The sequence below is a fragment of the Bactrocera oleae genome, chromosome 6 (genome assembly GCF_042242935.1).
Source record: "Bactrocera oleae isolate idBacOlea1 chromosome 6, idBacOlea1, whole genome shotgun sequence".
NCBI lineage: Eukaryota > Metazoa > Arthropoda > Insecta > Diptera > Tephritidae > Bactrocera > Bactrocera oleae.
The window spans coordinates 36,045,806-36,073,483 of NC_091540.1; the positions used below are offsets into that span (position 1 = coordinate 36,045,806).

Below are 27,678 nucleotides of genomic sequence, written 5' to 3' on the forward strand. Positions count from 1 at the left end.
GATTAGTTATATAGGGGCTCAGGGAAGTATTGACTCAACTCATCCTATTTTTGGCATTCAGCCATACTATTATCAGGAAAGGATTCTCTTCGTATTTCAATATATGTCACACATTGACCGATATTTTCAATAAAAAGTCTTCTATGGGCACTGGGGTCCACATATTCGGTACCTAAGGGCTTGAACAATTTTGCTTCGATTTAGACAATTTTTGGTTATAAGGCGGCACACTTTAAAGGGACTATTCGTGCAAAGGTTTATGCCGATATATAATATTAATTGGTGCGTCGTTGTAGTGCGATTCCGCACTATGACTGTTAATTTATTTTGCCCAGAATTATCAGCATAGTAAATGATGTCAAAAAATAGTGCTATAATACTCAGCTTGAACTGATATTATAGACTTTAAATGAAATCCCAAATAAAAAGTCATTTGAAGTTCAAGCGACAAATGTCACCAGTCATTGAGTAAGGCGGAACTCAACTGGCAGTAGTTTCGGCAACACAGTCTGACCGGATATTCAACTCTGGTACCAAGGGAAGCAGAATGCCCTTGGACTTCGGTTCAATCTGCTCATTGGGTTCGGCCCTTTGGGGAGTATCGTAGTGGCTGTGGTTTAAGCCTAATTGCTGGAAGGACTGAATTTTCAGTTCGAAAAAAGAAGTTGCACAAGCAACTGGGTTCCGTACCCGAAAACGGAAGAGGTTTTAGGTCGGCCTCGAATCTTACCAAGATGGTAGTGTGGGCTCAGACACACTGTCACTGGTAACCAAATTAATACTTGCAAATAGCTCGTATTATTTGGGGCACGTATCAACGCATTGTATTGATACGTTGTGCTTTGGAGCACCGTGAGGTAAGGCCGTCGCCGGCAGGTACTCACGTAAATCAACAACGAAAGTTGTAAAATACGTCTATCAGAGGAGTGTTATGTGCCGAATTTGTTTCAAATCGATCAGGCAGGTCTAGAGATATGTGATTTTACCTAAAAGTGGTTGGTGTCACGCCCAACGTCCAATTTTGACACCTACTCATGTGCCATTCTAGATGTAAAACCTAATGTCTCTAACTTATTTAGTTATTGATTTTTAACACTTTAAGTAATTTTTCACAAATCTTTCATATAGGAGTGCGCGGGGTTATCATCCAGTTTCACCTATTTTCACACTATCTTAAGAAAAGGTGAAAGATTTTGTCTTGCGCAAATTTAGATGATATAGATTTATTAGTTTGGAAGATATATTATATATACTAAACTAATGTGATTCGTTGTGCCAAATTAAATTTCTGTATTTAATTTACGGCTTAGTTACGGCACTATATACGTTTTTGATTAATGGCGTTTTGTTAACCTGGCAGTAGTCCAATTACGCCCATCTACACACTCGACCTTATTTTTTTATCAAGGAACACGTGCAGCAAGTTTCATCACGATATCTTAATTGTTACTCATGTTACAGTCGGATTTCAATTCGTCACTTTTATTTATTAGTTCTTTTTTCTTTATCGCTTTTACCTTTAAGGCTTTACTATCGTTTCTTTCTATTGGATGCGATTTTAATTTCGGCAAACTCTAAGGCCTCGTTTACGTTCAGAAATATTGTAGGATATTATAGAAAATTCAAATTTAATGGGGAATGTATATTATCATTCGAAAAAACATTATTTGACCTTTTTTTTGAACATTATCCTTTTCAAATATTGGCCGCGTCTCCGATGGTCCATCTCTTGAGTCCAATTTTCGAAGACTCGTTCGAGCATTTCGACTGGTAACTGGCGAATGACACGTGTGATGTTTTGCTCCAAGGCCTGAATCGAAGTGGGCCCGTCCGCATAAACTTTAGACTTTATATATCCCCACAGGAAAAGTCTAACGGTTGGATATCACCTGGTCTTGGTGGCCAATCCATCGACCCAAAACGGGGAAATTTTCTGCTCAAATGTTCTCTCAATAAATCCATTGGTTGGTGCAATGTGTGGGAAGTTGCGCCGTCTTATTGAAACCAAATGTCGCCGAGATCACGGGCTTCAATTTCAGGCATCAAATAGTCCATTGAGCACCGGCTCACAAACCAGATCAAGCCATTGAATTTTCTGGATGAAATGGCAGCTCTTGAATCTCTTCAGGTTGCTTTTCGTCCCAAATGCAGAAATTTTGCATGTTTACAGATCCTTTTTGTGTGCTGTCAATTTAAGATCTCGACGTAAAATGCGCCAAGCCGTTCCATACGTCAGTCCGAGTTGCTGTGAACGGCGCCGAATCGACTCTCCACAGTCTTCGTGCGTACTAGACGTGATTTATTCGGTCGAATATTATCCAATAATGAATGCTGGGTCTCAAGATGGGTGATGATGTTACGAATAGTACGCTCAGTAGGCCGATTAGGTTGACCATAAATTGAGCGAAGCGCTCAAAACACATTCTATACAGAACGTGAATTTTCCTAATAAAGTTCAACGATTTGTAAACATTGTTCAGGTCTTTTCATGATGAAATGCCAAACAATACTGAACAAAAATAATATGGCAGCTAGACGTGACTCACGCGTGATCTGTCGGTCTTTAGGCATCTCAAAATCTCTCAAAGAGTTGAGTGAAAAAGTTCAATTCAAGGTGGTGTCCTGTAATTTTTAATCCTTAATTGGCCTTCTAGCATGAGAATTAGGGAGAAGAGGGGAATTTTTCGATGTTATGTTTTTTATTTTACATTTCAATGGGCTCTCTTATGTTCAATTAAAATTTATTTTTTTATCGTTTATTGCATAACTTTCTTCTGTTTTGGTTAAAGTTCTTGAAATAAAAGTGATTGGCTTTACGTTCTGTTCAAGTACTGCTCCGATGGCGTGTTTCGAAGCATCTGTAGTCAAGTGAAATTCTGTCTAATAGTTCGGATAGGTTAGTGTTATTTCTCCTGAAACTAATGCTTGACGGTTTTCTTTTCTGATTAATTTTTCATTATTCTTCCCTTTTTTCCGCCTATTTCCAATGTAGCACAATTTTAAATTCCATTTGATTCTTTTACTTTCCCGTACACAAATCAAACACCATTGAATATATTCAGATGAAACAAATTGTGCCTCAAAATCCGACCATAACTCTTCAAGAGATCATCAAAAATGGGTCAATATTTCCCTTAGCTCCAGTTGATTTTATACTACAAACATATGTATATCGGCCAATGTGGAAGTTATTTTAATGAAATTGAGAGAACGTATTTTCTAATAACAGTGTATTTTAGTGTCTAAATTGAATAAACTCGGTCGAAAACTTGCCTTAACCGTCATATAACTGATATCTACGATTTTGAAACATCCCGCTAACTTTTCTTCATATATACCTATCTTTATAATTATAAAATTTCTTGCAAATAACTTTTCAAGTAAACCTGAACGATGTCAAAAATTAAAATATTGTAACACCGCACAGTGACTCGTTCTGGGTGAAGTTTCGTCTCGAGGATTATTCCTGGATTTGATTTACTCCATAAAAGAACAAATACAACTAATCGATATAGATATTAAGTTCTACATATATAAGTGATCAGATAGCAAGATGAGTTGAATTCCGAGTGACTGTCTGTTGATCCGTCAGTTCGAGTGCAAGCGATAAATATGACATATCGAGATAAAACTGGGTACATATGTTACTTGGCACCGAAGAGGAGTTGGTATTGTATATGAGAAGAACCACTGCCACGCCCACTAGGCCACTGGCACGGATTTATTCTCTAATAAATTTAATGTACATAAGTACATATATCACAAACCACTAAAACGATATTTAATAAATCAGGATAAATATTTTGGGCTCCTACTTTGACATACTAAAAGTGCGATTAATCAATACCTAATTTCGTCAGAGACTTAAAGTCTTATACGCAACAAGGTATGATAGGGCTTCCTAGGTGCCGGTATCAAGATTGTAGAAAAATTGTCATAGTTGGTTTACTTAGACGGAATATATTGTGTGCCCTTTATATGGGAATAATTCCTTATCTACGGTCAGGAAATCGTGTGGGGTGTAGGCTGTCGTGATTTTTTTGATGAGCCTTAATCGAAAGATAAAATGAATTATCATGTATATTGGAACATAGGTTGGGAGTTCCCTAAAGTGGTTAATTTTCTGGCTTTTAGATTAGTTTCCAGTATTTCGTCGATGCAACTTTGCTTTCGTTTATTTTTATAAGCAGAAATCCCTACTGTAAACATTTAGTTGAAAAAAAAACCCATTCAACAAAACTTATTAGCGGTTTCGTTTAATAATAACACAAATCCTCAGAGACCTTTTTATTAATCCACGTACTAAACGTTATTAAACCAAAACAAACAATTGCTCATATCGCTTCAAAACAAGTTTCAGTCGATTTAGCAAATTTTTTGCTTGGATTGTATGTACGGTTCGGGTTCATCAATCTTCACATCGTGGAATCGGAGAGTTTGAAAATCATAAAGCGCCCCAATGACCTTTTCTCACAAACAGACGGCTTAAACATTTTTACAAAGTATTTATTTAATTTTTTTAACAAAAAACTAAATAATAAATTACTCATTTATGTTTTTGTAAGATTTGCTATTTCATTTATTATTTAAGTATATATTCATTTTCAATATCAAGCAATCCTCATGGAATTCTGTATCAACGAGGTGGTTGAGTTCGTACAGCCGCAGTTTTTATTCTACCTACAAATCGCACTCCATTGGCGATTCTTAATTCATAACAGTAAATGTGCCCTTAAAGTGGACTTCTTATGGAAATCCCGTATTTTTGCCAAAGTTCCTTCACCGCTCTCCATCAATGATTGTAAGAGTATATAGTTATGTATTTATATACAAAATTATTATATTATTTATTTTATTAATTTTGCTTTCGTTAATTCTGTTGTTCTGGTTACTGTAAAGATGTGACACCAGTCAACACTTCCGTGGGGTTCAGTTGCGCTGTCGATGATGGGTTCGTATCTCACACATGTCTGTGAGTCTGTAGAGTTTTCAATTGCCAATTGCGTCAGTTTGCTGGTCTGGCTTCTTACTGCTACTTAAAACTTTTTCCGCAAAGTTTGTCGTCACATTTTTAGTCGATATCGTAATGGTGCACTCAACTCAAATAATTTGCTGTATAAAATGCTTGCAACTGTCAACCACTAAAAGATACTTGTGTTGCTTATTGGTATATGAGGACTTGTGTGGACGTAACCTGCAATAAGAAATATAAAAAAGTACAAACTTAAATTATTTGCAATTTTACACATAAAATGCAGAAATCATAATAACATTTCAGATTTTTTCAACACAGAATTCAATTTAATTATAAAAAATAATACGCTAAGATAAACTGTAAGCAAAGACTTCTCCTCCTTCTTCTTCTTTCTTCGTATCATATGTATACCCTGTTTCCACTTTGAAACATCGGAAAACCTTTAAAGTGTATACCATATATAAACGGTCATCGTGACGAGCTGAGTTTATTAATCCGTCTGTCTTTATATCCGCGTACACATCCCTAAGCTTTTGAGATATCGATTTTGCACACGTTCTTTTCTACCAAAGAAGTTAGCATATAGCTGCCATACAAACTGACCGATCAACTCTGTATTGAAAACTTTGTGATTTCACAAGGTATCTTCACGTAATTTGGGATGAATTATTTCCCAAAATAACGCTACAATCTTCGAACGAATTGTTCAGATCGGACAACTATAACATGTAGCTTTCATATCAGTTTTTGTATGGAAACTTCTTGTTTGGTTTTCGTATGACATTATTAATGTCAAGAGATGCCAAGGCTCTTTTTCTTTTGACTTTAACTCGGAAAGCGCATAGTATACTTTTAGAGCAGGCTAATCTACATTTACATGTATTTGAACGACATGCTCTAAAGACCATAGACCGTGAGTTAGTTCGCTGAATTTGTTGTTCTTCATTACCCAGTTTTTGGCATTCGCCGCCACCAATGTCAAAGTTTCAAAATCTTTTGTGGAAACTTCATTTCAAACTCTCTTATGCCTTGAGGGCATCTATAACTTGAAGGACATATAGTTATAAAGTGAAAGTGTTGTTCGTGGGTAGAGAACTTTATTTCTTAAATTCCTCCTCATTCCAAAATAGCGTTCGTTGGCAGGAATCAAAAGTTATGCAGATGTCATATCAAACATTGCTCATGTTAGAGTAGAAATTGGAAAAAAATGCTTAATAAACGCATTATTATTGGTGGCGAGACTTTATGAAAATGACGTCTAAAACGTCAAAATTGACATAAACTATTTGAGTTTTCTAGATTATCTGAAACTAATGAAAGAACAATAACAGCTTGAACAGTAATAACAACGATATAATGTAAGTAAGTATATGGAACGACATATCAGTTTTTTATACTTAATAATATTGCATTACTACCATTAAAAACAACGCATTCAAACCAACTTCATTTATTTTAAATTAATAAGATATCCAAACAAAATTGTCGGAATCGGTTCATATCTTCTCTAGCCCTCATGTACGAAATATGTACAAATATCTCTATCCCTTCGGCTGAGAATAAATACAATATATATGTAAGCATATCTTAATGTTTTTATATATGCGCTTCGTGTTACACCCCTGCATAGTTAAACTAAATTAACATCATTAATGTCAATTAATTTTATGGTCGGCAATCAGCGACCATAAGTTAAAGACTAGGTTTTATTTGCTTATTCCACTAATATTAAGAAAGCATGCTTTTGTTCTACGTTTTATGTTGGGCATCCTTTGTTTTTCGTTAACTCAATTAGGAAGTGAGCGGAAAAAATAATAAGCCCCTTATAAGCTAAGCAGTTGAAATATATTTCACAATTAAATTCTTTAGAAAATGAAATATACTTTATTATTCCAGGAACTCTAAATATTTATTGAACCTATGCAAATATTTATCAACTGCTGAGGAATATTCTATCAAATTTATACAGTTTAATTGTCTAATGGATGGCAATCATTTCTTAAAACGCTTATAAATATCATGCTCTTGTGGAAATATTTTTTGTATCATTACTTTTTTTTTGATTAAATTACATACTTAAGAGCGTGCCACTTTATTTGAAAATCTTGAAGATATCTATGTTTTCTCAAATTTCTTTAGCTTCAGTTAATTGTGTATCTAAACAGTTGTCTTATTTCAAACGATGTAGGTCTTTTTTAAATTTGTTTAATCTCAAAATATGCAAGTTTAAAAAATATATTATTTTTTCATTTATTTAATTAACGAGGTTAGGATCGGTTAGGTCCACATGTCAATTCTAGCAGGGATCTCATTTAAACAGTTTAGAACGCCGGTCCGTTGCGGTACCTAAAACTCCAATAAATTAATCAGAATGACCATCATAAATCGGCAGAGCCCTTTAAGTCGAAGATATGACTGCCAATATCTTTCAACCTGCTAGCTTATAACGGGCTTATTATTTTTTCCGCTCACTTCCTAATTGAGTTAACGAAAAACAAAGGATCCCCACATAAAACGTAGAAAAAAAGCATGCTTTCTTAATATTAGTGGAATAAGCAAATAAACCCTAGTCTTTAACTTATGTTCGCTGATTGCCGACCATAAAATTAATTGACATTATTTCAAAAGCTGAACAATGGAATAGAAAATCTCTCGATGTTTCAACCTTACCTTTATCATAAAACTTTAACAAGCTGTGTCCAACAAAATCTTTGATGAGAGGCCGCCTCTTCCTATAACTCCTCTAAGGCAGTATAAGGCAGCCAATACCCCTCTTACTCTTTTCTCAATGTTTGTCCTCCTTATCAGCATAAAAATAAAAAAGAAATTGTATACAAAACAAGTAAGGGAGGGCCAAGTTCTTGAGTAACCGAACATTTTATACTCTTGCAACTTGCAAGAATCAAATGCTCAGGTACTGCTACAACTTCATATTAAAAATGTTGCGAAAGATTTAATCATTCAATATTCGAAGAAATCGTGGAAAAAATTAATTCAAATTTGGTATCTCTTGACTTATATTGAAGATCATTAATTTAGACTTAATTTTATTGCTACAGTTCAAGTCCGCGTCAGCTAAAATTTTATTAAAAATTCCCTCAAATGAAATATATGTATGTGATATCAACTCTCTCATTTTCGTTAAAATAACTCACGATTTTTGCGGAATAAAGTCAACCAGAAGTTCAAAAATATTCCCGCTAAGTATATGGCGGCTAATATTAGTATTGACCCGACTCAAACCATTATAACATACAGATATACCATTATGAAGAAAGGATTATCTCCTAATTTAATTTATATATCTCACACAATGACCGATATTTTCGGTAAAAAGTCACTGGGGTAAACATATTCAGTACCTAGGGCCTTGAACAGTTTTGGTTTGATTTCGACAATTTTTGGTCATAAGGTGGCAAATATCACAGGCATTATTCGTGCAAAGTTTAACTCGGTACATTTATTGGTACTTGATTTGCATACTGAAAAGTGAAAGAATCAGATGGAATTTAAAATTTTGTTATATGGGAAGTAGGTGTAGTTGTACAGGTTGGTTGAAAAGTTGGTTGGTCGCACCAAAAAGTAGCACTACTACCTTCAAATTTTTTTTCTCAAGCTGGTACATCTGTCGTGAGATCACATGCAAAGTTATAAGTCATTCCGTCTATTAATTCTTTGTTTGCAAGCCATTTGAAGTTGATGTGTCAGAGTTTTTTTTTTTAAATAGAAAAAATTAAATATGGCGCAATGATTAGATTTTTTGTTTCGGAAGGATTGAAAGCAAAGGAACAATTTATGAACAATTGTTAGAAGTGTATAAAGAGTCTTCACCTTCAAAACGCATCGTTGAATTTTGGGCTGGTGAATTTAAACGTACTCGTATTAGGCTTTAAGACGATCGACGCGAAGGACGACCAAAATGATACTAAATTGAAACAAGAACGTTTAAAGTGAACTGAAACTGGTTGTTCAGCTCCAAAGTAGGTGAAGTCACACCGATCAGCAAAAAATGTTATGACATCAGATGCAAAAGAAATTTGTTAACTGATTATCCGCATAAAGATAAAACAATCAACTCTGAATATTATTGCTGCCTTTTGGATCAGCTGGATGAAAAAATTCGTGAGAAAAAACCTGGTTTGCAGCACAAAACAATAATTTTTCATCAAGACATTGCACCTGCTCGCAAAGGTTTTTTACCTATGACAAAATTCAACAAATTAAAGTAGGAATTGCTTGAGCATCCACCGTATTCACCAGATTTGGCTCCCAGCGACTACTACCTCTTCAGAAACCTGAAACAATTTATTATAGTCATTATAGGGTTGGCATAAAATTATTAGAGGATCATTAAAATAAGTGTGTTGAAGTTAAGGAAGATTTCATTAAGATATATTATATATATAGTGATCATTAATATATATATAAACCTGTATCTAACTCGATACTAGCTGATACAAACAACCGTTAGGTGAACAAAATTATTATACTTTGTAGCAACATGTTTCAAGAGTATAAAAAAAATCTTAAAAGCGGTCAACACTCGTTTTAAGCTTCCTTTAAAATTACCAGGGTTATGATATATAAAATTGGTGCCCTCACGTAGGTTAAGTTACACAAACAATTCAAACAAGTTTACTGTTTTATTTAATAATTTAGTTCAAGTACCCATTGTTATGCCACAAAGCGACCTCTGACATAATCTTCAATTGAATGCGGTGGAAAAAATTTGGTATGTAACTAAAGCTCATTCTGTGTACAAATAAATCGACACAGACAAACATACTTATACTTTTACATGGGAATATCACCAGGGTACGGTATGTAGCATCACTAACGCTAAATTCCCCAACTCTATATGGCAGCTTATGCACAAGTATTGGAGCCGCGTATTCTGGGTACACCCGCCTCAGCTTATTCAAGTTATATTGCCATTATTTCGGCGCCACATTCAAAACGATTTGATGTGGATTCGAGTGAGGGAGCTACTGACTGGCCATTAAATGTCTGCCTTTTAACCGCAGCATTCGCACACACCAACACAAACTGCAACGGCAAAGCGAGTATCATAGTGCCCAGAAGCAAGCATAGTAGGAGGCGTTTAGATTTATAGTCGCCGTTGCGTTCTTAGTTAACGTCGTAAAAATCCGCTTAATCTTAGGAGATAAAAGTTTTACTGCTTCACATTGTTGTAGTGCTTTGATTAAAGCTCCCAAGTTTTGTTTGTAGCCGACCCATTTCAGTCTCTCTACATCTCTTTATATTAACAAATAGAAAATAAATAAAACAAAAACAAGCAACGGGCTTATCTATTCATCGTTCGCTGTGTTACTGTTATTGAGAATATTGTTGCTATGCTGGAATATACAATTTTAGATAACCATATATCTCAAGACTTGTCAATATTTTTCAGAACGTATTTATATGTCAATAATAGTGAGCTAAATCTAAGCTTAAAGAAACATATAAATCAAACCGTTTATAAGTAGAGTATACAAATGTTATCGATGGTGGGCACAGTAGCCGCTGGGCAACCGTTTTAGAAAATATACTTTCCGAATGACTATCGAATACTGCTCAAGATCATTGCTCTACTATTTTGATAGCCTTAGAGTTTGATTGCATGGAATATCTTTTAGTTACTTAATCAAAACAAATACTAATCATTAGTACATGGAATACTAGAAGTTTATACGAGAGCGCAAAAGTAGCCAATACGATATCAGAAATAGAGAAATGTTGTTTAGATTAAGAAATATTCCATAAACAAAATTTTATTAAAAGCTAACTATGAATGAAATTGGTCTTGGTTGACTTTTTTTCATAGACCCAATATGTATATGTGTATGTATATGTAGATAGTATCATTCCATTCTCTGGAACAAGGCAAGCCCATAGTATGAGTTCATAATGGAAATATTTCCTCAATTTTGGGTTGCGTAATTTGCGAAAGTATAAAATGTTCGGTTACACCCGACCCAAGCATTCCATACTCTTTTTCATTTATTCCATGAAAAGAGGTCTAGATTAAATTTTATCAAACACTTCTTTACCTTCGACAAAAGTTATTGATTTTTTTAAAAGTTTGTTAATTAATTCAGCTTTTATATTCAAAATGGCTCTCGGAGTGCACTGCACAGGTCAAGAATATTATCAAAAATTTTAAAATAAAGGAAAACCAAGTAAGGAAGAACTAAGTTCGAGTGTCACTGAAAATGTTATACTATTGCAACTGGCAAGGATCAAAGACGGGCAAATAACGAAAATAATATACGTAGTATATGGGAGTTTGGGGTAATACGTAGACCAATTTCACATATTTTCAGCATTAAACTATAGTATATCCCTTGGACCATGGACCAATATATGGCATCGCTATAAAGCGATGGGATATAGGGGTAGTATTGACCCGATTTTATATATTTTTGGCATTACTACATATTATTTACCGAAAAATACGTTTTCTGTGTTACATTAAGGTACCTCACGTACCATCATCAACATATAATATATGGAGTAAAGTCAACCGGATATTTGAAAATTTGGATATTAGTTATATGGGGGCTGGGGCAAGTTTTCCCCGGATTTAATTCAGTTTAGTCACACAGATGCATCGTTATTAGAAAAACATTCCCTCTTAACTTTGTTAAGATAACCTAAATATTGGCCAATATATCCGGTTCGAAAATCTTTCTATTAGGTATATGATGGCTAAGAGACCCGATTGAACCCACTTTTGACATACAGATCTCCGAATTCCCATAATATATCTCATACATTGGACGACAATACTAATGGAGGCTCGAAGAGTTATGGCCCGTTTTTTACAATTTTTAGACTTGATATGATATATCTTGAAAGCACTCTTTTTTCAAAGTTTTATTTCAATATATTCATTATTTCGATTTGTATACTGGAAAGTCAAAAAATCAGATGGATTTTAAAATTGTGTTGTATGGGAAGTAGGCGTGGTTTTTATCCGAATTTTGCGCTGTAATATAGGCATGTCAGGATACCACGCCTATTGTCAAATTTTAGTAATGGCTTCTATAAAGCTTAACTACACCATACTATGTGTAAAATTCAAAGCCTCTGACTTGTTTTTAATGAGTTTAGTAGTTTTGATTAAAACCGTTATATGGGGAGATGGCGGGTTATCACTTGATTTCGCCCGTTTTCGCACTGTCGATAAAGGTGCTAAAAAAATTTGCTCTGAGTGCATTTGGTTATTATAACTTTAGTGATTTAGAAGATATTCACATTATACCTATTAGAGGGAGGAGCCATGCCTAATTTTTCAAAATTATTTAAGTTGCAGAGGCCTCCCCCTAATGCGATTCGTTGCACCAAATAACAGTCTTGTATCTTATTGTGGAACTTAGTTACGGTTTAAAACTAATTGATGCCGTTTTGTGGGCTTGGCAATAGTTCGTTTACGCTCTGGATTGGACATTAATGAAGAGATTAATTGAAAAGATTTGAAAACACGCTGAGAGGTATATAACCCGTCAAAATTGGAGTAACGAACTGTGATCTGATCAAAATAAAATTGGTTTGTTCAGATCTGTTGGAGAAATACAGAGATGCCTAAAGTCTACTGTCTTTGGCCCTAAACACAGCATAAAACTGACATATGCCCTTAAAATGGGAGTTCATGCAGGATAATGAAACCCAGCATGCCTTAAAACTTGTTAAGAAATGGTCCTAGGATCAAAAAAATAATGTGATAGAGTGGCCTTCTCAATCCCCCTGACTTAAATCTGATAAAACACTTGTGGGTAATATTAAAAAAAAAATTGTGGGTAGGAATTCGGTAATAAATAAAATCCGAGTGGTATACAATTGACCCGCCAACTTGCGCCAATCTGAATTCGATACGTCGTCGGGACCCTGCAGGCTTATAAAATATAGACTTTACTACTAAATATTAATTAAATAATTATTTAGGATACCTGGACCCTGCAGGCTTATAAAATATAGACTTTACTACTAAATATTAATTAAATAATTATTTAGGATATTTGAAAAATCATTGTTTCTTAGTTTTACGGGTTTGTTTCTACAATTGGGCATGAGTTATTTTCTAAAGCAACAATAAAATCTACGAAGAAATTGCTTCGATCAGATCACTATAGCATATAGCTGCCATACATATTGAACGATCGAAATCAAGTTCTTGTAAGGAACCTTTGTAATTGAGAAGGGTATTATAGCTTCGGTGCAACGGAAGTTAACGTTTTTTCTTGTTATATTCACAGATTTTTACAAACCTCATATCATGGCATCCCTTTATTCGCTTAGATCTTCTAAAATTCAGAAAAAACGCTATATCAACATATTGTCTTCACCATGACTCTATTGTATGTAATATGTACATACATACGAGTATGTTCCTGTGCGGTTTCTAATTTTGATAGCAAAACTTTCGAGAGCTGCTTTCTTCGCTAAGCGCATTGCTGTGTTTTGCTTTGTCTTATGTATATTGGATATTATCAATGAATACACATTGTTGACTGTATCAGAAATATCAAGGTTAATTAGCTCCAGGCCCCTTTTTTTCCTACAGCGTTCATATTAGCATATTCTCATAAATATATAATAGGTATATGTGGATTTGTACTACCTTGACTGTTGTGTGTGTGTCTCGGAGTTAATTTCATTCATGACAACAGTGTCTCCAGTACACGGTATGGATTACTTTACTTATTACTAATTAAATATTACTCATAGGCATACATTTTGTCTTGTCCATATATATCCACAAACTGCTCATGTAAATGCCAATTTTTCTCGTGGGCACCCTGTAAGCTATGTCAGGCCATTTTGCGGCCCAAAGCTACGAAAGATAACTACGTATGTAGTATTGCATTTTGTAATGCATACAAAATCCGGCGATACAATTACTTTAGTTTTATGTTATTAAGGTTCAGCGGGGCTATATTTTATTACTTGCGATTTCATACTCAAAATAAAAAAAGTTTTACTTTAATTTTAAGCACACAATAGAAACCGGGTGAGATTTTTCCATTGTTTCCCTATCTGAACACACGATGTTTCTCGGTTTCGTATAAAATTAAACGAATTCTAATTTTGACAACACATATCCATCACATCCCTTTAAAAAACAAAATTTCTATAAAATCCTTTAAGTTTTAAATTCAAAACAACTAAATTAATTGACACATCCTACACAACTAAAAACAGTCAATTAAAACACTTGTATGCAATCGAGGGCATTTTAAATTTTCATTGATTTAAATAAGACTGCGATATTTGATACCCCTTGATTGCTGGAAAACTTTGCTACAATTGTTAACAAACTTTAACCGCTTTATTGTAACACTAAATCAACTATTTTACAGAATTACCTGGCGTAATTTAATAAGTTTTCATACTTTTTGAAGTGATTATCCAGCTTTGAGCGGAGTTTTCTGCACAGGTGCAAAACTTTTTATCAGAAAAGTTTAAACAATATTATCTTTTTTACTTCATTCATTCTACAAATCCAAACGGAGACTACTCAGTAAAGCTGCTGCATCAAGCCACGGATTAGGAAACTCATTGCTTATTTACTTCACACACACCACATAATCAGCATGAAAACAAACTAACATTATGAATGCACATTTTGGTATAAATACTCCTAAGATAACTAAATGCTGTATCATTAAAAATTAGTAAGTGAATAAATAAAGAAGTGCACGTCACTGCATTGAATATTTCATTTTAAAGATTTCCTTTTTTGATCAAAACAAAGTCTAGCTTGTTAACTCGCGCTTAACAGAAATTTAATACCAATTCAATCCTTGACAAATACTTCAGTTATTTTATTATTTACGGGTATGCAGTGTTCTTGAAAGCACATGTATGGATATACCATATTTATAAAGCGACGGATTTATCAGAAGGCTGAGTCGGATGTTGCCTAGGGCAGCAAGTTTCAAGAGGCGGCAAATTTTGCTCCAAAATTTTTTATTTTGATTTCCTGAATTAAAAAAAAAATAATATACCGATGGTTACTTGACAATATGAAAAGGACCTATCTACGAATAAGTAGATTTACGCAATTTGCTAATTGGAAAATCGATATATTTTACTACTTAACTACAATATGTTATTGCGTAGTCGTAGATGGGTTATAACGCAAAACATATGACATGATCGTTCGGTAAGTAAAGAGTGTCTATCCAAATGGATATCACGAGTGCGGAGTAATCGGGTTACGGCGCTAGCGGAAGCTTTATTCAATTCATTTTTGTTACTAAACTTTCTTATAACTTAAACTAAACTGAAAACTTAACTTTAAATGTAAAAGTTTTTGTGACTAAGTAGTGTTGCGCTCCATTACGTTTGTATCGTGTACTGTTTAACTAGGAGTGAGTTGTAAAAGACATTGAAATCTTACCCTAAATCAAAGCGGCAGCGACAAATTACTGTTAAAAATTTCTGATGACCACAGATTTTGTATGGCGCACACATAAATAAAAGCGACGGCAACGCTGAGTGTTGAAAATGTCAATTTTGGCAGCGCGTTAGGAAGTAAAGTTGGCTGCAGAAAACAAATAAATTGTAATTTTTCTGAAAAACCGTTGGGTTATTGGAAGAATTGATGTAAGTATTATTAATAAATTAATTCGTTTTATATTATATTTCATTTTTTTCGCACTAATTTTAGAATTGAGAAAAAATAATAGAATTGGTGCACATCAACCCTTGTCTCTACGACAAAAGGGACAAAAAATACAAGGATATTAAACATAAAGAGCGAGTTTGGCTGTAAATCGCCAATCAACTAAAATAAATCTGCCGGGTAAGTTAAGCAAAAATATATGTATTACTTAGAATTAACTAATAAAATATTTCTTTCAGGAAAATAGTGTAAGATGTAATGAAAAAGTCTGCGTGAAAATTTAGAACGATAAAAATTTCGAAGATATTCTATCCGGATCCGGAATAAAACTGGGGCCGGCTTTGGAAGTATATGGCGAATCTAGAGTTTTTAACGGAAGCAATGGAGCCGGCCAGGTATGAAAAAACGTCGTTTATATATGTGAAATAAATGAAAAATGTAAACTTTTAATTTTTAGTACAACAACAAATGTTGAAATGGACACTAGAGAGCTTTCAGAAGACAGATGGTTGTCGCACAGCTCTCCGAAAAGTAAAAATGGAAGCGATGGTCTCTTCAATGATGTTCAAGTAGCAATGAAGAGTAAGTAGGTACATATGAACAACCACAACCCACCAACAAAGCCAAATACGAAACTTTCTTCGGTATGCTCAGGAACAAATTGGATAAATTAAAGTTGATGAAGTGGAAATTGAAATATTAAATTAATTTAAAAAAAATTATTACATTGAGGTATTTTTCGATGTAAAAATTCTTCTATTAACTAAATTTAAAATTTCAATTTCCACATCATCCACTTCACTTTCTGCTAATTTATAAATATAAATTTATAAATATAAATTGAAGAACAGATAAAAAAACTATTGCATTGATTTACTTTTCGATGTAATTATTTTTCTATTAACTACATTTAATAATTTAACTTCAACATCTACAACCTAATTTTTTATTTATTTATACATTATAGACAAGCTACTAAATCACTGTATTTTAAATTTAAGTGTTTTGAAAACGATAAAAATATCTTAAACTAGTAAGGAAGAGCTCATTTCGGGTGTAACCTGAAATTTTATAATTTTATAATCTTGCAACTTGCAAGGATCAAAGCATGGAAAATACCTTCAAGTGTTAGGAAAAATGTATATTAAAAAACGTTGCGAAACAATTCAAAATGGATTACAATCATCTTCAAATGAGATATTTAGGATATAAACTCAACTTAAGAAGCTAAATTTAATATAATGATTTGGTGTGAAAACGTCAACCAGAGGATCGTAATTCATTATTTTAGGGTTTGAACCAATGTCTAGGCCAAATTCTTTCATATTCCCACACAAATATTAAGAAAACTTCTTAATTTGATTTTATTAAAGTATCGCACATTTTGTCAGATGGAAAGTCGGAAATTATTATACAGGCTATATTGGGGGCAGAGAAAGGCTTAGGCTGATTGAGTTAATTTTGACATTGCTGAGGTAGAACTCACACATTGAACGATATGGTCGGTTTGTTAGAATAACGAAAATATATTTTTGGGAGATGGGGTAATTCGTAGACTAAATTCATATATTTTCGGCATTAAACAATAGTATATTCAATATTATACTTTGAGCTATAGTATATCCAATATTAATAAGTTAATTTTGGTAAGATATATTACATATTGACTGATATACCTATATGGCATAAGGCCAACCGGAAGTTTGAAAATCTTATGTTAGGTATATGAGAGATAGGTGTAGTATTGATCTAACTTTATCTATTTTTGACAATATAAATACCATACTATTAACAGAATAAAATACTCCCTGAGTTTCATTAAAGTACCTCACATACAGTCACCAACATATATGGAGTAAAATCAAGCGGATGGGTGAAAATTCGATGATTAGTTCTATGGGGCTAGGACAAGTTTTCACCCGATTTGACTTATTTTAGGCACAAGGATACACAAAACAAACAAACATATTTTTCCTGTGCAAATGGTGATATACTTGTATACATTAAACTTATTAGGGGGCAGGGCCGCGCGCCTTTTTATCAAGATTTTCAAACCACAGCTGCCCCTTCTTAATGTGACTCCCTAATTATAACACTTTATACGTTTTCGATAAATGGCATTTTGTGGGCGCGGCAGTTTTCCGAGTAAGAGCATACACGAACTCGTCCTTACTTGTCTACCAAGTTTTATTAATATATTTTAATTTTTACTCAAGATACAGCTTGCACAGACAGACGGACGGACGAGACAGTCACCCCGGTTTCACTTCATATCGTCATCCTGATTATTTATAGATATACAAGTATGTATATCCCTATATCTATCTCGATTAGTTTTAGTGATACAAGCAACCGTTATGTGGACAAAACTATTATACTCTGTAGTAACATGTTGCAAGAGTATAAAAGTATTAACTTCAACATAATCAGCTTCATTTTTATTTATTCGTACTACATAACAGCTAAGCTGTTAAAATATTGTATTTTAAATTTAAACTTAAGGAGTAAAGCAGGGCTAAGTTCGGATGTAACCGATCATTTCCTGCTGTCACAACTTCCAAGGAGCAAATGCAAAGACACACCTTCAGGTTTTGGCAAAACTGAGGAAAGTATCGAGATGATTTCATTCATTTAAAGAAAGAGGATACACTGTTATTAAAAAAGATTTTTTCTGAATTTCATTAAGATATTTAATATATTGAACGATAGATGCGGTAGAAAGTAAACCGGATGTTTAAAATATTTATGTTAGGTATATAGGGCTAAGGGAAGTGTTGTCCTGCTTTTACCCAGTTTTGGCACAAGTTATAGTGCAATTTCAACAATTTTTGGGCGTTGGATCAAGGTATTTGTCAATGTTTTACCTTAATGACTTCATTGATGTTTAATTGTATACTGTAAAGTGAAAAAATCAGACAGAATTGAAAAGTTTTTCATATGGGAATTAAGCGTGGTTGTCATGCGATTTCGCTCATTTATGTAGTGTCTAATAGGAATGTTGGGTAGAAGTTCCCGAGATAAGGAATTTCTCCTACAGGTGTGCAGTGCCACGCCCATTGTCCAATTTTCACACCTGATCTTAAAAAGCATTTCTCTACTATCCTGTCACCTCCCTTGGGTGCCAAAGAATATGTGCACCAAGTTTAATCAAGATTTTTAATTTTTACTCAAGTTATGGCTTGTACGGGCAGACGGACGAACGGACAGATAGTCACCCGGATTTCATCTCGTCTCGTCATCCTGATCATTTATATATATTTATTTAAAGGAAAGATAATTATAAATATTTATATTACAGTTTAAAGGCACTACCAACTAAGGCTATCGGCCTGACGATAATATATATTCGGTAATTATGTACAATAATAAACTAGGTAAAAAAGGATAAAGATCTAAACGGATAGTCCTTGAGTCACAAGTTGTCTGTCAGTACGAAAAATTAAACTTAAATATGATACAGTAATTCAGTTTGGTATATAAACTTATGCATATCTTTTAAATTATCTAAAGAAAATTCTGTTAGCAGATTATTGCATGCTTTGCAAGATGGAGCAGCAGAGCCACTAAGGAGATGTTGATGTGTGATTGCTGTGTGTCGTAGGCGTAACCTAGTGAATATTTTTATTTGCTCTGCAGAAGATCCAATTGGAATAAAGGGTGCGATGCCGTATTTGTTAATAACTGTGAAAGCGTTCTTATATGTTGACCAGATTTCCGCTGACTTTCTTTTTATGTAGTTTTCGACAGATTTTCGAATGTCTGATCTAACATAGGTGGCGACAGTTTCGCTTGGGGAATGGCAAGTTTCTTTATCTGCCACATTCCACAGTGGCCAGGGGTCCCCCATAATTTTATTTTGGAGCTTAGTTCTATTAAATTCTCACGTATCCTTTGGATCAAAGGTTAGTGGTTTTTTATATTTTGTAGTCCTTCTACTGCCGATTTACTAACCGAGCAAATAACATATTTGCCTTTAGATGTGGCTGCTAGGACTTCGGCATTAAAAATAGAACAGTGCGGAAAGAGTAATCCAGCCCTAATTGTGTTACCATCTTCGGACACTATGGCAAATGAAACAGTGTCACTGTATTTGGAGCCGTCAGTAAAAATAAATTTCCATCCGAGTGCTGTCAATTTTAGTCCAGTCTTTATAGTAAGTTCACCTCGGAATTTAGATACCCAGCTGTAAGTCTGTAAATACTTGTATATTGACACCCTAAAAGTTGTCGCAAAACCTATATATGGTAGGGTGTACGCAACTATTAAATTTCAAGGTCAAAGGTCACAAACATCGGTTTTTTGAGCTTTTTTTGTAAATATCTCATTTCCTATGGGTTTTTTGCTATTGGTATTTATTATTAATATTGTAGAATACAAAATTCTCTACAAATTTGGTTTAAAAATTTTTTTCATACGGTGAACCGTTTTCGAGATAGAGGGCTTAGAGCGCGCGGTCACAGCATCACTTCAGGTCAACCGGTGCCTCCGATCAAAAACGCGCCATATATAGTTGATGAACTATCGATAAATCAATGATTATAAATATTTGTCAATTTTTATTAACTATTATATTATATTTTATCATTTTTTCCTAACCTATCCACTTTTTATTCAGTATTAATTTATTTAACAACACTTACCTGCCCATGAAATTGCAGAATTGTTAATGAAAATATAGGAATTATATTTGAATTTAAACCTTATTAATATAAATAACTTCTTACATGATAAAAAAAAAAATAAAAAAAATTTATTAAAAAATATCATTCAATACATTTATTTTTATTAAAAGTAAAAAAAATGGAATAAAGGGTACAAAAACTACAATTTATAATTTTAATCATCTTCTTCCTCTTCATCGTCGTCTTCCGGCTGCTGGTAAGTCAGTGTACGCCCAATTAAAATGATGAGTAAATCAATATCTTGTCCTATTATTTACAAATTTACAGATTTTAAAGAAGATGCACTTAATTATTTTCTAATTAATATGTCATTAGTGTTAATGGGAATATAATTATAGTAAGATTTAAGTTTTTCCCTTCATTATTTTTTAATTTTAGGAAACGGTGATCAGTATTATTGAATAGATAAAGATTTAAGGCATTAAGAAAATGATAAAATATAATATAATAGTTAATAAAAATTGACAAATATTTATAATCATTGATTTATCGATAGTTCATCAAATTAATACTGAATAAAAAGTGGATAGGTTAGGAAAAAATGATAAAATATAATATAATAGTTAATAAAAATTGACAAATATTTATAATCATTGATTTATCGATAGTTCATCAACTATATATGGCGCGTTTTTGATCGGAGGCACCGGTTGACCTGAAGTGATGCTGTGACCGCGCGCTCTAAGCCCTCTATCTCGAAAACGGTTCACCGTATGAAAAAAATTTTTAAACAAAAGTTGTAAAGAATTTTGTATTCTACAATATTGATAATAAATACCAATAGCAAAAAACCCATAGGAAATGAGATATTTACAAAAAAAGCGCAAAAAACCGATTTTTGTGACCTTTGACTTTGAAATTTAATAGTTGCGTACACCCTACCATATGAAGGTTTTGCGACAACTTTTAGGGTGTCAATATACAAGTATTTACAGACTTACAGCTGGGTATCTAAATTCCGAGATTCTTACCTAATTTAAGCTTAAATGACTGGACTATTTACTTCTGATTTGCAAAAAGGTTTTTTGGTATATCAAAGGTGAAGTGTTTTGTTTTGGATGAGAAAGTAACGAATTTATAAACGATGATGTTGGAAGGTTCCAAGGAGGCAATCGAGGTACTCTGGCCAGAGTTGGTTTTAACGGATTTTAGATAGCTGAGCGATCTACATACTGTTGATGGCCGCCTTAGGATTCGTTTCCTGTTCAGGGCCCTTTTTATATCGTTGTTCAATATCGGGTTATTGGACACAAAAAGCTTTGGAATAAGTCGGGCGGCACAATGGGTGGTGCGATATTTAAGTTCAGGGAGTCCAGATTCAGTTAAAAGATTTTTGATTGGTGTTGCTGGAAAAGCGCAAAAAACTTTTCTACACTGCTGCGTGGTAAATTGCCGAAATGTTTGCGAGGGTTCTTTTTGCCCCGTACCCATATAATGGTAGACCATATTTGATAACAGAAAGAATTAAGGACTCAGTTAGATTAACTAAAGTAGTTTGATTACAATTACTATGTTTAGAAGCAAAATATTTTACAATATTCAACCTTTTATGGAGTTTTGCTTCTAAACGTTTACAATGTTCCATAAAACTAAGAGTTTTATCAAATATTATTCCTAGAATTTTTAAATTAGAAACATTTTCCATATTTTTATTCATATAAGATAAACTATTGTAAAATTTGAACAATTTCTCTTTTTACATATATGTAAAGTTTTACATTTTTTATAAGATAAATTCGAGCCGGTGCTTTGAGCCCATTCTGAGATATCGTTAAGGACATCATCTGCATAAATAGCATGTTCTATTCTATAATTCTGCAATTTTGCTCACTTCGTGGAAAGCTATAATTAAAAACACTACCGATGTAGGGTAACCTTGAGCAATACCATTTGATAAAGGGACTTTATCAGAAAATTTTTTAATAATTTAAACTCTGAATATTCGATTTGACAGAAAACTTCTTACAAAATTAAATGTATTTTTTCCGACATTCCATTTTATTAGCTGGCGAAGAACAACGTGTATACCTATTCGATCAAAAGCCCTTCCGAAGTCCAGTCCGAGTGTAGTAACTTGGTTTCGACTTGAGATGGCAGTTGAAATAACGTGTTCGAAATGTAAGGTTTAAAAGCTACTTGGTTAGGGCTTATATGGTTTCCTCTTTGCGCAAACCACACTAATCGGTTGGCGATAATCTTCTCTAATACTTTACTCAAACATGAAAGTAAGGAGATCGGACGATAGCTATGAATATCGGCGAGAGGTTTACCGGTCTTTAAAATTGGAACGATGTCAGCATTTTCCAGGATTGTGGAAATATGCCCTGCTCAAAAATATTATTATATAGGTTTAGTAATCTCTTGGCAGTGCCATGTGAACAATTTTTTATAATTTGATAGGAAATTCTGTCAAAACCAAGTGTTTTTCCTATTGAGCTATACAAGGCTTCTTTAAACTCTATGATGCAGCAGATGAGGTATTATATGGGGTTTATATTGTACTTTTCTGTTTATTGTTTTCTTTTCAGAGACTAATGCCTTTTCAAAATTAGAATCTTTAAAGTATTCTGACTAAGTGGAGGAAAAATACTTTGCTATTTCATTTGCACTACATATGGTGCCTCGATCAGTATTCATGGCTAAAATTTGACTTTGCTTGGCTGTGCCTGTTAGTAACCTTATGTTATGCCAAATTTGCCTTAGAGACGAGGAAGGGTTAATGGTCTTGGTTATTTGCAAAAAAAAACACTCTCTTTTAGATTGTTTGGAATGATACCCAAACAAAGCTTTTACTTTTTTGTAAATCATCAAATTGCCGACCCCGAGTCAGTATTTTTTGAATTCCGCCCAAGCCTGCTGCTGGTTGCTCCTAAGTAGTGAAATGTTCTTATTCCACCAAGGTACAGATGGTTTACGGGTTTTTTTGCTTGGGGTATATGCAAATGAGATGCCAAACGAAACATTTTTTTTATAAGTGCTGCTTCTTTGCTTATATTTTCAGAGACGGGGGTTTGCGAAGATATGACATCCCAGCAAGCTTGAAATTGGGGCCAATCCGCTTTGTCTGTGTTAAACTTTGGGGATTTTTTGATTATATGGTTATGATCGGGAAATGATCACTTCCGTGAAGATATTTTTGGATCTTCCATGAACATTTTGGTGCTATGTTTGCTGAACAAAATGTTACGTTCACATTTGTGAAACTTTGGTGAGTTGAGAAATAGGTATGTGAGCCATCATTGAGGACTACCAAATTTAACGTTAAGAGCACGTCTTCTATTATATTTCCTCTTTGATTGTCTGTGGTAGAACCCCAGAGACGGCTCCATGAGTTCAAATCACCTAGTAAAATGATTGGTGTGGAAATATTTCTTAATATTGTAAGAATTTCTTGCAAATCTATTTGCAGATGCCGCCACTAAATTCTGCCAAATATTTTGAACAGTGCTTCCCAAACACGTAAACTTAGGATTGTTACCTGCGTTTTCAAATATACTGGCTTTTGTAGCCTTCTGGAAATAACCGTCTTGTCTCACTATGCAACAAAAGCTTAATGGCAGCTATAATGCACTAGTCTTCCAAAATGGGGGTGTAAATGAACATTAATAACAATATTACAAAGACCCAGATACCAAATATGTAGACACCACTGCGTATGGCTTTTACCGACATATCAGTGAATCTGTGAGTTCCATGGATAAAATCGAGTCAATACTTTCTTTAGCCCTCACCTTATATAAATATTTTCGAACTACCGGTTGTCCGTATGGTATACTCATCTATCGTTCAATATACTTGTATAAGAAATTTTATTGAAATTCAGAAAGAATCTCTTTCTAATAAGAGTATATCTTCTTTCCTGTGATTGTAAAAATAATGGATGCATTACTTCCTACTTTAAATTAAAATATATACGAAATTATATTACTTTACCTTGCGAGAGTATAAAATATTTAGTTAGGCGAAATTAGAATCGAATTGAATTCTATCATTGTATAGATATGACGGAACTTTCGTTGTTGCTTGCCGTGAACTTTTCAAATAACAATCAAAGCGAGAAATATTCGCAGCAACATTATAAATTTGATTTAGAGATCAAAGCTACATATTTCAGTTGAAGTTCGATTCGCTGTATTTAATCGAAGCCAATTTTATTAATTAATTTGATTCGAGTGAACTGTTGCTGGCTTTTGTGGCACAGACACAGTCTACTCTTAATATTTTCAATTTTTTAGGAAAGCTTTATAGAAAAAACACGATTTATTGCGAAGAAATCGGCTTATTTGTTATTTTAGTTATTAGCAAATAATAAAAAATCTCTCCTATGTTACCTAGTGAGTTATATGCAGACATATCGTAGTGTTTAAAACTTCAAAAGCATCGGTGCAGTTGTATCGAAATTATGAAGGGCGCCGACTTTGAAAATGAAAGGAAATTGTGGGAAAACGTTTTGATGTTTTGAACACTTTACATTCGTCGTAACTTCAGTCAATTTTGATCCAATCCACTTGAAATTTTGACAAAATATTCTTGAAATACGTACATATGTGGTCTTTTATATTTCGGGATTTGGTGTTGTTGTTGCAATCTGGCAACTCTCAGCTTTATCGTAAAGTTTGACATTTTTGATGTTTTACATTCTCAGAGTGCTTTGACATCCGAGCGCTATTTGTTTTGTTGACAGAAACTTAAAATATTAATTTCTACATCGATGAATCCAATTAAATTTTTGGCGATGAGGCTCCATCACGGACCACCTATCGTGAGATAAAGACAACTATAGGCTTTAGTGGGACCAGCATACATTCGATATTACATGAACATTTGACTTTAAATAAATTTGTTTTAGTTGGATCCTATATAGCGGTACTTCGAAACACGTCTATGACATCGTGACGATTGTATAGATGTTTCCAGATGAGCCGAATCCAACAAGATAGGTGCGCACACGAAGCACTTCCATTTTTTGGAAAAACTGGATATGTCGCAACCATATCAATCGAACAACCCAGAACAGTAAATTCTGAGTGGTGCACAACCATATGTTTGCCAGTTGTCTTTCAAGAAATCAGGAAAACCAATCGCCGAAGTCAGATAACTCTTCACCACGATAATGCGAGCTCTCACACATCGACTGAAACAACTGCATTTTTGAGAACTCAAAACATCAATTGGAGGAGTCATGCAAGTCCTGACTTGGCACCGAGTGACTTTTTTGTATTCCCTCATATAAAAAATTAACTAAGAATGTTTTTCGGCAATTGAAGAGGCGATTGATGCCTTCAGAATGCATGTTTTGGAGATGCCTCAATCAGAGTGGCAAAAGTGCTTCGACAATTGATTCAAACGCATGCAAAAGTGTATAGATCTTAATGGAGAATGTTTTTAAGAACAATAAAGCGATTTTCGACGATTAATATTTGTTTTCGTTCCCTAATACCGAAATATAAAAATCAATCCTCGTATGCATTCAACAAAAAATATAAAAAATACGAAATAAATATATTATTGGATGAAGCGGGTTTCAGCGGACTCATCCACGGTTTTCATGAAAGTAATCAAGGTAACTCTCCTGCCACCTCCTAGGGATGGCACCACGGAATCCTGTTTCCTAGATAAAAAGTCCCTGGAACTTCTCAACAACGGAAAAAAGGTCAATTAATTAATTTCGTATCTTATTAACTTATTGTATAAGTCATAGAGTCTTTTAGTTTCATTACTACATTTTGATTCGTGTCCGAGATATCTAAATTAAAATCAACGTACATACATATGCACAACAAATTTAGGTCAGCTGGCAAGTCAGAAATCACTATATTGGGTATATTGGTACGTGAAGAACGTCTGGACTGATTCTATTCTTCAAGATATCTCATTGACCGGTACTCATATATACGGTATAAAATCAACTGGAAGTTCTAAAATTTGTGTATCAGTTTTGTGGGGGCTAGTGGAACTATTGTGTTTTTAACACAAGGATACATTATTATCAGAAGATTCTCTCGAACTATTAAATAAAAATAACTCATTCATTAAAATAACTCACGTATTCACAAAAATTTTTATATTGGGTATTTTTATATTGGGTATCTGTTGACTTGAAAATTTATTGACCGATTTCGGTCATTTTTCGATGGAGAGGTGGACTGCCTTAAAGGTACTATTTCGGAAAGGTTTGTTCCAATGGATACATTGGTGCTTCATTTATGTACTGTAAAGTGAAAAATCAATTGAAATTTAATATTTTGTTCGCCCTTTTCACAATGTCCTATAAGAATGTCAGGGTAATATTTCATGTATGCATCATAGTTAGTTGAAATTAGTGAAGTATTTCCCTCAAGGTGGGCGGTGCCAAGTCCATTGCCCTGCTTTGACACTTTATTACTCATCGCTTGCACGGAAGGACAGGCGGACAGACAGTCACTAGAAGTCCAATTCGTCTCTATATCTATCTCGATTAGTTCTAAGTTTTACAAACAGCCGTTGAGGAACAAAACTATTATACATTGTAGGGTCATACGAAAAATGGTCCGTAGAAACATCACACAAATCCATTAAATAAAGCGGGAAATTATGCTGGGTTTGTGAAGGTATTATACTTACCTCGCAATCAGTTTGAGCCTTTCAAACATTATGGCGGTGTGACAACGTACAGCACGAAAGTAAGCGGGATGTGGAAGAATGCCTCAAGGGAAGTGTTTGGCACTTAGCTGCCATTCGTCACTTGTATGAATTTTTGTATTTGCTTTCTATTTTCAATTTATTCGCTGCTTTTATCGCAGTTTTCGAACTGTAGGTATATGCAAGTATATTGCGGTACCAACGTTTTTTTAATGCTTTTAATACCGGTTCACTATATAATTCACATATACAGCTTATGTGGATTTTTAGCATAATTCTTTCAAGTTTCACTGTTTGGCACTCTGCATTCTAGACACATTTTTTAGTATTTAGTGTTTTTGTTTTTGTATTTTGCGCGTTTTCATTTTAGATTTTCGACTAAAACATTTCGTTTAAAATTTTTTTCCCAGCTGTTTGCAGACGGACCGCCGCCTCCGAAGTTTGGAAACAAACTGCCTTAACAGCCGGCAGTTATCTGCAATTGTGTGTATATGTGCACCTAGCTGATCTCTCTTTATTGGAGCACAGCGCAGTCACCATGGGGGCTTATGGCCAATTCACTTAGAACTTTTACTTCGCTTTGCGTCACATATTCGTTTTGAAAGAAAAGCTCGATGGCCTTTGTATGAGTACGTACACAAAGTTTTCGGTAAAAAAGCCAAGCACAATGTTGAGCAACCCTCATCTCTTTACGCTTTGCCAAGCAAAAGTCGCCATTTTTATTAGAGAGAAACACTGAAAACAAAACGTTTCGTTGTGGCATACCCTTT

The 27,678-nt window shown here is 34.0% G+C and overlaps 3 long non-coding RNA genes across 3 annotated transcripts; 2 read left to right on the plus strand and 1 right to left on the minus strand.

Moving 5' to 3' along the window:
• Positions 1–4,485: 4,485 nt before the first annotated feature.
• LOC118680763 (uncharacterized) lies at positions 4,486–27,678 on the minus strand. Its single transcript, XR_004976363.2, has 2 exons — positions 26,891–27,678; positions 4,486–5,194 (listed from the first exon to the last, which is right to left on the minus strand). It is a non-coding gene; the product is annotated as an uncharacterized lncRNA (long non-coding RNA).
• LOC138857955 (uncharacterized) lies at positions 15,657–16,287 on the plus strand. Its single transcript, XR_011397203.1, has 3 exons — positions 15,657–15,785; positions 15,845–16,000; positions 16,063–16,287. It is a non-coding gene; the product is annotated as an uncharacterized lncRNA (long non-coding RNA).
• LOC138857832 (uncharacterized) lies at positions 24,967–25,704 on the plus strand. Its single transcript, XR_011397032.1, has 2 exons — positions 24,967–25,076; positions 25,137–25,704. It is a non-coding gene; the product is annotated as an uncharacterized lncRNA (long non-coding RNA).